The following is a 6000-nucleotide window of genomic DNA, read 5'->3' as shown; positions in this document are numbered from 1 at the left end:
GCAAAAGAAACTTTGGAAAAAACTTTCAAAAACAAAAAATTCTTTTTGCTTTAAAAAAAAATTTTCAAAAAAAAATTTTTAAATTTGGGTTTTGAAAAAAATTTAAAAAAAAAAAAAAAAAACCCAAAGGTTTTTTTAAAAAAAAAAAAAATTTTTTTTTTAAAAAAAAAACTTAGAGGCCATTTTTTTTGATTTAACAAAAAAAGTTTTTTTGGCAGGGGCTGTTTTAAAAAAAAAAGGATAATTTTAAAGGGTTTTTTCACTTTTGAAAAAAGGGGAAAACCAGAACTTTTTCCAAATGTTTTTTTTTACAAAAAATTTTTAAAATTTTTTGTTTATTTTTTTTTTTTTTAATTGGGCCAAAAGGAAAGGTTGAAAAAAGGTTTTTTAAACCAACCATTTTTGTTGTTTTTTCTTTTTTAAAAGGGGTTTTTTAATTTTCGGGGGGTATTTTTCTTTTTTGGCAAATTTTTTTTTTTTTTTTAAAAATGTTTGGACAAAAAAAAAAAAAAAAAAAAAAAAAAAGGGATTTTTTTGGTTTTTTTTTATCCAAAAACAAAGAATTTATTCCTCCTGGTTTTTTGGAGGGGGCAAAAACAATTTTTTTTAGGGGGAAAAAAACCCCAGGGGCTTTCAGTTTTTCTTTGCCTTGGACTTTAAAAAATTTTTTTTGCAAATTTTTTGGTTTTTAGGGGTTGAATTATTTTTTGGGAATAGTTTTGTGTTTTGTTTGTTTTTTTTTTTGTTTTCTTTGTTTGTTTGGGGCAAAAAAAAAATAAAAAAAAAAAGTTTTCAGACTCTTGAAACCAAGTTTTTGTTTTTTCTTTTCTGGCAAAGGGGAAAAGGCAGGAAAAGAAGGGGGGGCCCTTTTCCCCAACTGGGGGGCCCAGGGGGGGGGTTTTTCTTTGGGGACGGGGGTTTTTTTTTTTTTTACGGCAAAGGCAAAAAAAAACAAGCAGCCCCAAAAGGGTTTGGGGCACCTGGTTGGGCCCGTTTTTAACACTTGTCGGTTTGAAATTTTTCCCAAAAAAACCCGTTTTTTATTGGACCCCCCTTTTTTTAAAAAAAATTTTAGGGGGCCCCGCCGGGCTTTTTTTCTTGGGGAAAAAGTTTTGGATTTTTTTTTGGGCTTTTGAAAAAAAAAACCCGGTCTGAACAACCGGGTGAAAAAAAGATTTTTAAAAAAAAAAACGGCTTTCCGCAAAGCCGGGGGGCTTGCTTTTGTTGTTCTTCTTAAAAATTTTTTCTCGCTTGTTTTTAAAAAAAAAAAACCAACGTTTTTTTTAAAAAGCAGCTTTTTGAAAAAATTTGAAAAAAAGACCAGACAAGCAAGAACGGTTTGGACAAAAAGTTTTTTCCCTTTCTGGGGCCTTTCAAATTTGTTTGGTTTCCCCTCCACAAAAATTTGTTTCCTTTCTTTCAAGTCATTTCCAAAAAAAAACTCGACCCCCTTTTTTTCCAATTGTCTTGGGAAGCAAAAAGAAAAAAAAAAATATTTTGTTTTTCTTTTTTGCAAAAAAAAAAACTTTTGCATTTTATTTTGCATTTTTTTTTTTTTTTTGGGGGAGTTCCATCACATAAAGGCATTTTTAAAAAAAAAAACCATTTTATCATTTTGGTTTTTTTTTTGGAGGTTTTGACTTTACTAAAAGGAACCGGTTAAAAGGTGGACCCAATTTTACTTTTTACCCCCACTTTTTACAAAAAAAAAAAAAAATTTTAGGACAAACTTTTAACCCCGCTTGGAAAATTTTCAAAAAAAAAAACACAAACAAAAAGTTTTCTTCCCCAGGCATTTTATTTCTTTGTTTCCAACCTTTTTCTTTTTGTTTTTAAAAAGGATTTTTGAAAAAAAAAAAGATTTTTTTTGGAAAGGGGGCCCCAGGGCAAAAAAAAAAAGGGAACAATTTTTCTTCAAGGTTTAACTTTTTTTGTTTAATTTAAAGCCTTTTTTTTTACTTTTTCTTTTTTTTTGTTTCAAATTACCAACCCTGGCTTATTGGTTTTAAAAAGCTTTTTCTTAAAAAAAAAAAAAACTTTTTTTTGGCTTTTTGACTTTTAATTGGTTTTGAAGATAATTCTCCCGCCTTTAAAAAAAAAAAAAAAGCGGAAAAGGCTTGTCTGTTTTTTCAAACCTTTGGTTGTCTTACCCAAAAAAAAAAAAAAAAACTAAAACATTGCTCCCACTTTTGTTTTTTGTTTCTTTTTGGCGGTTTTCCTTCTTAAATTTTTAAAAAGCTTTTTTTTTTTCCCCCGTTTTATTTCCTCCATTTTACTTGGAAGTTTTGACAACTAAGCATTTTTAGGAAAGCTTTTTATTTTTTTTTATTGTTTTCAGCCACTGACAGTTTTTAAAAAAATTGGGAAAAAAGCTTTTTTTTTGGCCGTTCATTCTTTTGGCCTTGTTTCGGGTTTTGCCAAATTTTTTGAATTATTCTCTTTTCTCCTTTTTTTTTTTTCCTTTTTTCCTTCCTCCCGTTTGGTTGTTTTTGTTTTTTTTTGAAGAAGATGACTTTTTATTTTTTTCAAAAATTTGGCAAAAACAAAAAAACCAAGGCAAAAAAAAAGCATGAAAAAACGGCAGTTTTTCATTTTTACTTGGTTTTCAGTTTTTTTTTGCTTTGAAACAATTAAAAATAGGCTTTTCTTTAATGGCTTTTAAGTGTTCCCACTTTTTTTTTTCCAATTTATTTTGAAGGAATAAAACGGGAAAGCTTTAATTTTTAGGGAAGGGGGACGGCCAAAACGAAACAAAAACATGTTTGGAAGCATTTGTTTTTAGGGGTTTTTGGGTTACAAAAAAAAAAAAAAAACAAAAAAAGGTGAAAAAAAAAAAACAGGACAAGCTTCCCTTTTTTTTTAGCGAAAAAGGATAAATTTTCTCCCCACATTTTTTAGGTTCAAAAAAAAAGGCAAGGTTTTTAGAAAAGGGGCTTTTAAAAACAAATTAAGGCCCAGGGTGTTTAATTTGACAAAAAAAAAAAAAAAAGGAGTTTTTTTTTTTTTTTTTTAAAGCTATTTTAAACAAGGTTTTTTAACTTTTTGAAGAATGGTTTCTTTTTGCTTTGGGCTTTTCAATCTCAATCCTTTTAAAAAAACCAAAGAAAAGGTTTGGGAAAAAAAAAAACCAAAAAAAAGAAATTTTAATTTTTTTTTTTTTGCTGGGGACTGTTTGGGTTTTGAAATTCAGGCGGTTTAAAGTTTTTGGTCTTAATTTTTTTTTTGTAAAAAGTTTGGTTTTTAAGTTAACTTTTTGGTTCTTTAAAAAACGGTCCCTTTAAGTTTTAAAAAAAAAAAAAAAAAAAAAAAAAAAGCAACCTCAATGATTAATTAGGTTTATTGCTTTTATTGTTTTGTGGGGACTCAACAAAAAAATGCCAGTTAAAAAAATTTTTTTGCAATTTTGCAAGAAAAAAAAAAAAAAAACAAAAAATAACTTTTTCTGCTTTTTTCAAAGGACCATTGGGGAAGGGGGTCGAAAAAAAAAGGTTTGCAATTGAACTGAAAAGAAGAAAACAATTTTTGTTGGAGGGGGGGGGAAAACAACATTTGGAGGGGGCCAAAAAGAGGGGACTTTTTGTTTTTTCCCTTCTTTTTGGCTTTTTTTTGTTCTGGTCTTTTTCATTTTTTCATTTGGGCCTTTACTTTGTTTTTTTAAAAAAAAAACAAGCGAAAGGATTAAAAAAAGAAGGGACACAAGGGCAAGGGGCCCCGCTTGCGGGAAAAGGGCGGTTCTTAAAAAAAAAATCCTCCGGGTGTTGTTTTTCAAAAAAAAAAAAAAAAAAAGGGCCCGGTTTTTCAAAAAAAAAAGGGGTTCCCCAAAAATTTTTCCAACTTTTTTCAGAGCGGCGGGGGGGGCCCCCTTCATTTTAAGGGGGTCCTTAAAAAACGGGTTTGTGAATCCAACGGGAACAGTGGTTTTTTTTTAAAAACGGGCCCCCCCACCAGGTGGCCCCCCCACTTTTTGCCTTTTTTGGGGGCTTGTTTTTTTTGCTTTTGCGGGGGGTTACCGGGGGATTCCCCAAAAGAAAAAAAACCCCCCTGGGGCACGTTTGGGGGAAGGGGGGGCCCCTCTTCTTTTTTTTTTTTTTTGCTCTGCAAAAGGGGGAAGGGAAAACCACTGGGGTTTTTCAAGGGAGGGGGTCTGGGACTTTTTTTTAATTTTTTTGGCCCCCCAACAAATAACAAAAAAAAAAATAAAAAAAGGGACAACAACCCCAAAAAAAAAAAACACCCAACTTATTTTCCAAAAAAAAAAAAAAAAATTATTTCAAAACTTAAAAACAAAAAAAAAAATTTTGCATTTTTTGGTTTCAAGGTCAAAGGGGGGGGCAAAGGACCTTGGGGAAAAAAAAAGGGCCCCCCCCCTTGGGGGGGTTCTAAAAAAAAATGGGGTTTTTTTTGGGGGGGGCCCCCTTTCCAAAACCCAACAAGTTGGGGGAGGGGATAATTTTTTCTGGTTTGGGGATAAAAATTTTTAACCAAAAAAAAAAAAAAATTCCCCTTTTTTTTTCTGTCCACAATTTTTTTAAAAAAAGGGGATTTTTTTGCAAAAAAAAAAAAGGGAAAAATAAAAAAACCCGGGGAAATTTAAAAAACCCCTTAAAAAAAAGAACAAACAAAAAAAAAATGTTTGTTTTTTTACCTCCTTCTTGCCCCAATTTAAAAAAAAAAATTAAAAAAAAAAAAACAAAAATTAAAAAAAAAAAAAAAAATCTGTAAAACATTTTTTTGATTCCTTTGGGTTCTTTTCAAGTTTTTTTTTTTGGGGGAAAAACCTTAAAAATTTTATTTTCTTAACAGGCTTTTTTTTTTTGCCCCCAACTTTGTTTTTATCATGGCCTCTTAAGGGTTTAAAAAAAAAAAAAAAAAAAACTTTTTTTTTACTTTGGGTTTTAAAATTTTTCACCCCCCCATTTTTATTTTGGATTTTTAAAAAAAGGCAAGGGAAAAATGGGGGGTTTTTTTTTTTTGGGAAAAGTTTTCAAAAGTTTCTTTTTTTGGCCTTCCCCGGGCTTTGTGAAAAAGTTTTAAAAACCCAACCCCCAACTTGAAGTGGCAAAGAAGGACCCCCACCCATTTTTTAAAATTTTTGCTTTAAAAAAAAAAAATCTTTTTTTTCCCCCTTTTTTCTTTAAAAATTTCCTTCTTGTTTCTCATTTTAAGGGGAATTAAAAAAAAAAAAAAAAACGTAAATTCTTAAAAAAAAAAAAAAAAAAAAAAGTATTTCAAAAAGTTTATTTGGGGGGGTTTTTTAACCCTTTTAAAAAAAAACATTTTGTTTTTGGGAAAAAGGGGGGAACTTGGATTTTTAGGGTTTTACTTTGGGGGGGGGGGGAAACCTACCCCATTTACAACTTAAAAAAATTCAAAAACAGAAAAGGTTCTTCCTTTCCTTTCTTCCAGAAAAACCCAAAAAAAAAAAAACTTTTTGGATAAAAAAAAAAAAGGGTTTAGTTAAAAAAAAAAAAAAAAAACCCACCGGGAATTTTTTAAAAAGTTGGGGGGGAACCCCCCCCAACCGGGACTTTAAATTTTTTGGAAAAAAAATTTTTAAAAATTTGTTTTTAAACAGTTTTGGGGGGGGAAAAAAAAAAAAAAAAAGGAGTTTACTTAAAATTCAAAGGAATTGTTTTTTTTTTTTTTTTACTTGCCAAAAAAATTTTTGGGGGAGGTTATTATTAAAAAAAAAAAAAAAAAATTGGGGTTTTGGTAAAATGGGATAAAAAAAATCCATTTTTTCCCAAAAAAAGATTCCAATTTTTTTTTAAAACAATTTTTGGTGTTTTTTTTTGAACCCGCCCATTGGGGGAACAAAAAGGGCGGGGAAAAAAAAACCCGGGTGTTTGGAAAAAAAAACAAATTTTTTGGGGGAATTTTAAAAATTTGGTTTTTTTAAAAAAAAAAGTTTTGCCACAACCCTTCAACTAACATTTTTATAAAAAAAAAAAAAAAAAACATTTAAAAAAAAAAAAGAAAAAAAGCTTTAAAAGGGGGTCT

Source organism: Morone saxatilis, unplaced genomic scaffold, assembly GCF_004916995.1.
Source record: "Morone saxatilis isolate NCDOM2014 unplaced genomic scaffold, NCSU_SB_2.0 Contig7, whole genome shotgun sequence".
NCBI lineage: Eukaryota > Metazoa > Chordata > Actinopteri > Moronidae > Morone > Morone saxatilis.
Note: the sequence above shows the minus strand (reverse complement) of the source record.